Source organism: Hemibagrus wyckioides, linkage group LG14 (assembly GCF_019097595.1).
Source record: "Hemibagrus wyckioides isolate EC202008001 linkage group LG14, SWU_Hwy_1.0, whole genome shotgun sequence".
NCBI lineage: Eukaryota > Metazoa > Chordata > Actinopteri > Siluriformes > Bagridae > Hemibagrus > Hemibagrus wyckioides.
In genome coordinates this window covers 5,001-15,000 of record NC_080723.1, presented here as the reverse complement: position 1 = coordinate 15,000, position 10,000 = coordinate 5,001, and the positions used below count along the sequence as shown (strand labels likewise).

The window sequence follows — 10,000 nt, the reverse complement described above, 5'->3', positions numbered from 1 at the left end:
GATCCCACCTCGGCGGCGTGGCGCCCGGCCTTCACTTTCATTGCGCCGTGGGGTTTGGCGTGGGAGGCCCTCTGACTTCGGCAGCGTTGGACTCCTTGGTCCGTGTTTCAAGGCGGGTCGGTTGGGTGGCGGCGTCGCCGCGGACCCTGGGCGCCCGTGTCGTGGGCGGTCCCGCCCTGGGCGGCGCGGGCGGATCGGGCGGCGGACTGAGACAGTCGGCCCGGTCGACAGCAGCGTCCAGGCGGAGGGCCCGTCCAGCACCGGCCCCCTTCGAGGAGGGCCGGGAGGCGCGGAGGTGAGTGTCGCCAGCGGCCCAGCGATAGCGGCGAAGTCGGGCGGCGCTGTAAAGCTTCGCGGACGCGAGCCCGCGAGCCACCGCCGTCCCCTGACCCTTCCTGGCGAACCCGGGCGGTCGCGGCGCACCGCCCAGCGGAGAAATCGCCCGGCGGCGAGGAACCCGGCGGACGGCGGCCCCCGCCAGCGGCCCGACCGCCCGCGAGGCGGCGGGCGAGTGGAGAGAACGCAGCGCGCGGCGGGACGACCGATCAAGACCGTCGGGTTGAATCCCAGGCGGACCGTGCGGACTAACCGTTTACCTCTTAACGGTTTCACGCCCTGTTGAACTCTCTCTTCAAAGTTGTTTTCAACTTTCCCTTACGGTTCTTGTTAGCTGCTCGGTCTCGTGCGGTATTTGTATAGATGGAGTTTACCACCGCTTTGGGCTGCATTCCCAAACAACCCGACTCCGAAGTCGCGCCCGGCGGCGAGGGCCGTTACCCGACCTCACACCGTCCACGGGCTGAGCCTCCATCAGAAGGACTCAGGCCCCGGCCCGCGCCGAGCGTCTGCGGACTTCCGTGCGCCACATTTCCCAGCGCCGCGAGGCGGGGATCGGCGCTGGGCTCTTCCCTCTTCGCTCGCCGCTACTGAGGAATCCTGGTTAGTTTCTTTTCCTCCGCTTAGTAATATGCTTAAATTCAGCGGGTCGTCTCGTCTGATCTGAGGTCGCGTTCGGTGAGAGATAGATAGGGGAAAAAGCGAGGCGGCGCTCCCGACCCCTCGTCCTTCCCGGCGTCGCCACGGGGCCCCGTCGCTCGGCGCTTTTTCTTCGCGGGCAGCCAGAGTGGAAGGACCCACCGGCAGCGCTTTATTTCACGCCCGAGCAGGCGGCGGCAGCGGGGAGGAGACAGACAGAGAGAGAGCGCGTCTGCTTTTGGGAGGGCGGGCGGGGTTGGCCGCCTGCGAAAAACCTCCAGCCGGCGGAGCAGCGGAAGCGTCCGATCGGCGGGAATAGCGACCCTCAGACAGGCGTAGCCGGGAGGGACCGGGGGCGCAATGTGCGTTCAGTGTCGATGATCAATGTGTCCTGCAATTCACATTAGTTCGCAGCTGGCTGCGTTCTTCATCGGCCTTACGAGCGAGTGATCCACCGCTAAGAGTTGTCAGCTCTTTTATTTTCTCTCGAGACCTTGTCCGAGCCACGATAGGGGGGTTTGAAAAAATCACGGGTCTTGGAGGATCGGGAGGCGAGAGAGAAAGGAAGAAAGAATCGGGAAAAAAAAAGCGAGGAGGCGCCCCCGCTGCGGGAGGGTCTTGAACCTTTAAGCCCGGCGCCCGCACAGAGGCAAAGGGAAGGAAGGGCGAGCCCCTCCGTCTCCCACCACCTCGGCGTAGCGGCAGCGGCGGTAGGTACCCTCCGCCCGTCCGTTTTCTCTTTCCCTTCTCATCCTCTTTCTCTTTCTTTTTCCCCGTCTTCTTGGGAGACCGTAAAGGGACCTCGGCTCACGTTCTCTGCCTTGAGCGGGTAGAGAAGCGAAACCTCGGCTCGGGTAGGAGGAGCTGGCGCGTCCCAGCGGCGCTGCCCGTTAATGATCCTTCCGCGGGTTCACCTCACGGAAACCTTGTTCGACTTTTACTTCCTCTAGATAGTCAAGTTTGATCGACTTCTCGGCGCTCCGCCAAGGCCGCGAGGAGCGGCGGGGCGATCCGAGGACCTCACTAAACCATCCGATCGGTAGTAGCGGCGGGCGGTGTGTACAAAGGGCAGGGACTTAATCAGCGAGCTTATGACCCGCGCTTACTGGGAATTCCTCGTTCATGGGGAATAATTGCAATCCCCAGTCCCAATCACGAATGGGGTTCAGCGGATTACCAGCGCCTCTCGGCGTAGGGTAGGCACTGCGCTGATCCGACCATTGTGGCGCGTGCAGCCCGGACATCTAAGGGCATCACAGACCTGTTATTGCTCCATCTCGCGTGGCTGAGCGCCACTTGTCCCTCTAAGAAGTTGGGCGCCCGACCGCGAGGGCGCGTAACTATTTAGCATGCGGAGTCTCGTTCGTTATCGGAATTAACCAGACAAATCGCTCCACCAACTAAGAACGGCCATGCACCACCACCCACAGAATCGAGAAAGAGCTATCAATCTGTCAATCCTTTCCGTGTCCGGGCGGGTGAGGTTTCCGTGTTGAGTCAAATTAAGCCGCAGGCTCCACTCCTGGTGGTGCCCTTCCGTCAATTCCTTTAAGTTTCAGCTTTGCAACCATACTCCCCGGAACCCAAAGACTTCGTGGTTTCCCTTGCGCTGGCGGGTCATGGGAATAACGCCGCCCGGATCGCGGGTCGGCATGGTTTCACGGTCGGAACTCTGACGGTATCTGATCGTCTTGAACCTCCGACTTTCGTTCTTGATTAATGAAAACATCCTTGGCAAATGCTTTCGCTTTCGTCCGTCTTGCGCCCGGTCCAAGAATTTCACCTCTAAGCGGCGCCATATCTGAATGCCCCGGCCGTCCCTCTTAATCATGGCCCTGGTTCGAAAACCCACAAAATAGAACCGGAGTCCTATTCCATTATTCCTAGCTCGGGTATTCAGGCGAGTTTGGCGGCCCGCTTTGAACACTCTAATTTTTCAAAGTAGCGCTCCGGACCCCTGAAGGTTACGGACACCCAGCCAAGGGCATCCGGGGCGCCGGGAGGCAGGGTCTGGGACAGGCGGTGGCTCGCCTCGCGGCGGACCGCCAGCCCACTCCCGAGATCAACTACGAGCTTTTTAACTGCAGCAACTTTAATATACGCTATTGGAGCTGGAATTACGCGGCTGCTGGCACCAGACTTGCCCTCAATGGGTCCTCACCCATGGGTTTAGGATCGCTCATTCGATTACAGGGCCTCGAAAGAGACCTGTATCGTTATTACCGTCACTACCTCCCGTGTCGGGAATGGGTAATTCTTGGCGCCTGCTGCCTTCCTTGGATGTGGTAGCCGTTTCTCAGGCTCCCTCTCGAATCGAACCCTGATTCCCGTTACCCGTGGTCACCATGGTAGCGCCTATAGTACCATCGAAAGTTGATAGGGCAGAAATTTGAATGATGCGTCGCCGCCGCGGAGAAGCGCGATCGGCCGAGGTTATCTAGAGTCACCAGCGGCCGGGGCGAGACCCCGGATGGGTTTGGGTCTGATAAATGCACGCATCCCCCAGCTCCCGGGGAGGGAGAGGAGGGTCAGCGCTTCGTTTGCATGTATTAGCTCTGGAATTACCACAGTTATCCGAGTAGCGTGTGGAAGCGATCAAAGGAACTATAACTGATTTAATGAGCCATTCGCAGTTTCACAGTCTGAATTAGTTCATACTTACACATGCATGGCTTAATCTTTGAGACAAGCATATGACTACTGGCAGGATCAACCAGGTAGCGCCCGGCGACAGAAACAAAGAGGTCGTGCCGGGAAGAAAAGGCGCCGCGGGGCCCCCACCCCGACCGCCAGAGCGGGAGGAAGGCGGGGGTTGGCCCAGCGAGGCTTTCGCTGCGCCTGCTCCGTTCGTGTTCTTCGGCTGCGGGCGTTTCACACGAGCCCGTTTTGGAGACCGGGAAAAGCTGTGATTTCGGGGCGGGTGCGGGCTCGGTCGCCGAGCCCCTCCCGAGCGGGAGAGAGCGTAGCGCCCGAGCGAGTCCCGCCGGTGGATTTCACGGGCCATCTGCGGTGCGCTACGGGCGTCTCGACTCCCTCCGACCGTGGCGGGAAAGGCGGGGTCAGGTCGAGGCGAAAGGAAGCGCTTCGAGCGCCCCACCATCCGGACAGAAAAAGCGAACCAGCGGCGGGAGGAACAACCGTGCCCATGGCGGCCTACGTGGAGGCCGGGCAGGCGCCTACCCAGGCGGGTCTCGTGTTCCGATCTGCCAAGCTAGATGGAGAGAGAGAAAGGTAGGAGATGCGACAGAGTCCAAATGGTGCTTGGCACCCGTGAGTCGCTACTCTCTCCTGAAATCCTGGCGGTACCCCTCTGGCTACCCGACCGCTCCGGCCGCCACCTCCGGGCGCGGGGAAGGAGAAGCGGCGAGGAGGGCCCAGGCCGGCGGCGGCCCGCCTCGTGAGACCCTGGTGGTGACACCCGTCCGAAAAATGGGACTTTGTCGTTTTCTGGGGTCGTCCCCTGGGATAACCGTAACCCCTGGGATAACCAGCAAGATTTTCACAGCAGCCTACTCGCCGCGACAGAGGAGAGAACTTTTGAAATCGGCGGACCCGAAGAGCCGTCCGCACCGCCGAGGCAGGGCCCACTGATCTGACCGGGATCGGCGCTCTGCCTTGGGGCGCGGGAGGACCCAGCGGGCCACCTCAGAGCCATACCATCCCGCCTGCACCCCTCCGCCTACCCGACCGTCCCGACGCGAGCTCCAAGCGCGGAGGAGAGGAAAGCGGCCCAGGACAGGAGCTCTCTGGCGGCCGCCCGAGGCCGGGCGCCCGGGGCTCGCTCGGTTCCGCCGCCCGTCCGATATCTTGGACTCTGTCGTTTCTTGCTTGAGTCCGAAGAACCGTCCGCGGCGCCAAGGGCTGGGCCGCGGATCTGCCCGGCATCGGCGTTCTCCCTCGGGCTCGAGGAGGACCCAGCGGGCCTCCTCAGAGCTCCGGTGGATGGCCTCTGCCATACCATCCCGCCTGCACCCCTCCGCCTACCGACCGTCCCGACGCGAGCTCCAAGCGCGGAGGAGAGGAGCGGCCGAGACAGGAGCTCTCTGGCGGCCGCCCGAGGCCCCGGGCCGCCCGGGCTCACTCTGGTTCCGCCGCCCGTCCGATATCTTGGACTTTGTCGTTTCTTGCTTTGAGTCCGAAGAACCGTCCGCGGCGCCAAGGGCAGGGCCCACGGATCTGCCCGGCATCGGCGTTCTCCCGCAGACACGAGGAGGACCCAGCGGGCCTCCTCAGAGCTCCGGTGGATGGCCTCTGCCATACCATCCCGCCTGCACCCCTCCGCCTACCGACCGTCCCGACGCGAGCTCCGAAGCGGGGAGGAGAGGGAGCGGCCGAGATAGGGCTCTCTGGCGGCCACCGAGGCTCCCGGGCGCCCGGGGCTCATTCTGGCTCTGCCGCCCCGTCCGATATTTTGGACCTCACCTCTCCCTATATCCCGATGGCACCCCTCTGGCTACCAAGCGTCCCAAAAAAAGTCAGCGGAACCTCACCAAATTTGGCAGGATCGTAGGGAGGCCGAGGCGAGTCGAAAGACACACGGCTCGTGCCTCTGGGCCTTCGGGGCCCAGTGCGGGCCCCGGAAGTCGCCGAATTCGCGGCCGCGTAACTTCCGGTCGGGCCGTCCGATCCGCCCCAGACTTCACAGGCTTGTAGAGGAGGCCGAGACAGGTCCAACGAGCCCTGGCACGTCCCTCTAGGCCTTCGGGGGACCGAGATACGGACCCGAAACATGCCCGATTTTGCCCGCCTTAGGCGCTCCCATCTCGGCCGCCGCACCGCCTCGGCCGCGCTCTGGTTCTCACTGCTCTGGAAGAGCCACCCGTCAAAAATCGAACCGAGCGACTCAGCCTCGCCAGATTTGGCAGGCACGTAGGGAGGCCGAGACGAGTGCAAGGACACCTGGCTCGTCCCTCTGGGCCTCCGGGGCCCGAAACTGGCCCCGGAAGTCGCCGTATTCGCGGCGGCGTAACATCCGGCCGGGCCGTCCGATCCGCCCCAGATTTCACAGGCGTGTAGAGGAGGCCGAGACGAATCCAACGAGCCCTGGCACGTCCCTCTAGGCCTTCGGGGACCGAGATACGGACCCGAAACATGCCCGATTTTGCCCGCCTTAGGCGCTCCCATCTCGGCCGCCGCACCGCCTCGGCCGCGCTCTGGTTCTCACTGCTCTGGAGGAGCCACCCGTCAAAAATCGAACCGAGCGACTCAGCCTCGCCAGATTTGGCAGGCACGTAGGGGAGGCCGAGACGAGTGCAAGGACACCTGGCTCGTCCCTCTGGGCCTCCGGGGCCCCGAGAAACTGGCCCCGGAAGTCGCCGAATTCGCGGCCGCGTAACTTCCGGCCGGGCCGTCCGATCCGCCCCAGATTTCACAGGCTTGTAGAGGAGGCCGAGAGGAATCCAACGAGCCCTGGCCCGTCCCTCTAGGCCTTCGGGGACCGAGATACGGACCCGATATGGGCCCGATTTTTGCCCGCCTTAGGCGCTCCCATCTCGGCCGCCGCACCGCCTCGGCCGCGCTCTGGTTCTCACTGCTCTGGAGGTGCCACCCCGTCCAAAAAATCGAACCGAGCGACGCAGCCTCGCCAGATTTTGCAGGCTCGTAGGGGAGGCCGAGACGAGTCCAAGGACACCTGGCTCGTCCCCCTGGGCCTCCGGGGCCCCGAGAAACTGGCCCCGGAAGTCGCCGAATTCGCGGCCGCGTAACTTCCGGCCGCGAACTCTGACCCGCCCCAGATTTCACAGGCTTGTAGAGGAGGCCCAGACGAATCCAACGAGCCCTGGCCCGACCCTCTAGGCCTCCGGGGGACCGAGATACGGACCACAGAGTCTCAGCTTCAATCGCAGCCCCTGGGACGACCAGCCCCATTCACTTTCAACGGGACCCCTGGTATAACCACGCCTCATACAGGCTAGATGACCGTGTGGAATTATGTTCCGTAACTTCCGCGCCCCCCGCCCCAGCCACCCCAGATTTCACAGGCGTGTAGAGGAGGCCGAGAGGAATCAACGAGCCCTGGCCCGTCCCTCTAGGCCTTCGGGGACCGAGATACGGACCCGAAACATGCCCGATTTTGCCCGCCTCAGGCGCTCCCATCTCGGCCGCCGCACCGCCTCGGCCGCGCTCTGGTTCTCACTGCTCTGGAGGTGCCACCCCGTCCAAAAAATCGAACCGAGCGGCGCAGCCTCGCCAGATTTTGCAGGCTCGTAGGGGAGGCCGAGGCGAGTCCAAGGACACCTGGCTCGTCCCCTGGGCCTCCGGGCCCGAGATCTGGGCCCCGGAAATCGGCGCATTCGAGGCCTCGTAACTTCCGGCCGCGAACTCTGACCCGCCCCAGATTTCACAGGCTTGTAGAGGAGGCCCAGACGAATCCAACGAGCCCTGGCCCGACCCTCTAGGCCTTCGGGGACCGAGATCACGGGCCACAGAGTCTCAGCTTCAATTGCAGCCCCTGGGACGACCAGCCCGTTCACTTTCAGCGGGACCCCTGGTATAACCACGCCTCATACAGGCTAGATGACCGTATGGAATTATATTACGTAACTTCCGCGCCCGCCGTCCCAGCCACCCCAGATTTCACAGGCTTGTAGAGGAGGCCGAGGCGAATCAACGAGCCCTGGCCCGACCCTCTAGGCCTTCGGGACCGAGATACGGACCCGAAACATGCCCGATTTTGCCCGCCTCAGGCGCTCCCATCTCGGCCGCCGCACCGCCTCGGCCGCGCTCTGGTTCTCACTGCTCTGGAGGTGCCACCCGTCCAAAAATCGAACCGGCGGCGCAGCCTCGCCAGATTTTGCAGGCTCGTAGGGAGGCCGAGGCGAGTCAAGGACACCTGGCTCGTCCCCTGGGCCTCCGGGGCCCGAGATCTGGGGGAAATCGGCGCATTCGAGGCCTCGTAACTTCCGGCCGCGAACGCTGACCCGCCCCAGATTTCACAGGCTTGTAGAGGAGGCCCAGACGAATCCAACGAGCCCTGGCCCGTCCCTCTAGGCCTTCGGGGACCGAGATACGGACCCGATACATGCCCGATTTTTGCCGCCTTAGGCGCTCCCATCTCGGCCGCCGCACCGCCTCGGCCGCGCTCTGGTTCTCCACGGCTCTGGAGGTGCCACCCGTCCAAAAATCGAACCGAGCGGCGCAGCCTCGCCAGACTTTGCAGGCACGTAGGGGAGGCCGAGGCGAGTCAAGGACACCTGGCTCGTCCCTCTGGGCCTCCGGGGCCCCGAGAAACTGGCCGAAGTCGCAGAGTCGCGGCGTAACTTCCGGCCCGGCCGTCCGATCCGCCCCAGATTTCACAGGCTTGTAGAGGAGGCCCAGACGAATCCAACGAGCCCTGGCCCGACCCTCTAGGCCTTCGGGGGACCGAGATACGGACCACAGAGTCTCAGCTTCAATTGCAGCCCCTGGGACGACCAGCCCCATTCACTTTCAATGGGACCCCTGGTATAACCACGCGTTAGTTCACTCATTCTTTAAGAGACAAAGAGTCTTGATTGTCATTGAGGTCATCCAATGGGATTTGGTCGGTAGGTCTTTTTTCCCTTAATTTTTCATCCATCTCTTTCTTTCTTTCTTTCTTTCTTTCTTTCTTTCTTTCTTTCTTTCTTTCTTTCTTCATTTCTTTCTTTCTTTTTTCTTTTTTTTTAATATAAGAAGATAGTAAGTAAATACACAGTGAGTGCCTGAGTGAATGCATGCATCCGCGAATGAGTGAATCAATACAGTGGGGCACGCATGGTAGTGCAACAACATTAACAGCACAAAGAACGGTGTACTGATGAGACTGGGGAAGTATTGCACGGATTGTGATAATAACAGCAGCAGTACAGCTATTTTCACACAGATCATGCGCGGCGGTTGCGTGATGTTATGGTGTTATATTACGTAACTTCCGCGCCCGCCGTCCGATCCGCCCCAGATTTTACAGGCCCGTCGAGGGGGTCGAGACGAGTCAACGAGCCCTGGCCCATCCCTCTGGGCCCTCGGGACCCCTCTGGCTACCGACCCTTCCTCACCTCCGCTCTCTGGGCTCGCCTCCCGGTTCGGGCGCGACAGCTCAAGAACCGCCTGGCGGCGCGCCGAACTTCGGCAGGCTTCCTCGAGGCGCCCCTGACGAGAGCGAGACCAAGGCCGAGCCTCTGGGACGCGGGACCGGAAGCGGTCCCGAGGGCGCGGACTCCGAGGCGTGGCACGCGAACGCGAGGCAGACCCGCGCCAAACTTCGGTAGGCACCTCCGTGGCGACTGTCCGGAGCCCCAGGCACCGGCCTCGAACCTCTGACTCCCGGGCCCGAGAAGCGGGGCCGAATCCGACCGCCCGGGCGTCAACTTCGCGGCCTCGTAACTTCCGGCCGCGCCGTCCGAGCCGCCCCATTTTTATACAGTCTCGTAGAGGGGATCCAGACGAGTCCAGAGAGCCCTGGCTCGTCTCTCTAGGCCGGGAACCCGAGATACGGACCCGAAAGTCGGCGCAAGCGGCGGCCAAGGCGCCAGGCCCGGCGGTTTGCCGCCTCTCCAGCGCCCGGTTCTCGTGGGCTCCGCGCGGCACTTCCGAGCCGTAGCTCGCGAACCGCCCGGTCGATTCGCGAAATTTCGCAGGCAGCTCCACGGCCAAGGCCTGCGTCGAACCGCACCGGCCCCGACCCTCTAGGACCACGGGGCCCGAGATCTGGGCGCCGACACGCCCGATTTGAAGCGCGTAACTTCCGGCGCGCCGTCCGATCCGCCCCATATTTTACCTGCTCGTAGAGAGGCCCAGGCGAGTCCATCGAGCCTCGGCCCGTCCCTCTAGGCGCCGGGGGCCGAGATACCGGCCCGCGAACCCGCAGCGTTAGCGACGCCTAACTCCGGCCGCGCCCCCACCCGCCCCATATTTTACACCCTCGTGGCGAGGCGAGGCGAGTCCAGCGACACCGGCTCGACCCTGCCCCCGGCGGACCGAGGTACTCACACCCTAGGCCCTGGGTCTCCCTCCTTAACCGGCGCTCCAGCGGGCCTGGGCACCCACACTTAAGCCCGTCCCCACT

General features: G+C 63.1%; 1 non-coding gene across 1 annotated transcript in view; it reads right to left on the bottom strand.

Moving 5' to 3' along the window:
• The window catches only part of LOC131365355 (28S ribosomal RNA), a 4,023-nt gene extending 3,015 nt beyond the window's left edge, over positions 1 to 1,008 (bottom strand). Inside the window, exon 1 of the ribosomal RNA XR_009206655.1 lies at positions 1 to 1,008. This exon is cut by the window's left edge and continues 3,015 nt beyond it. This is a non-coding gene — a ribosomal RNA (28S ribosomal RNA).
• Positions 1,009 to 10,000: the final 8,992 nt, after the last annotated feature.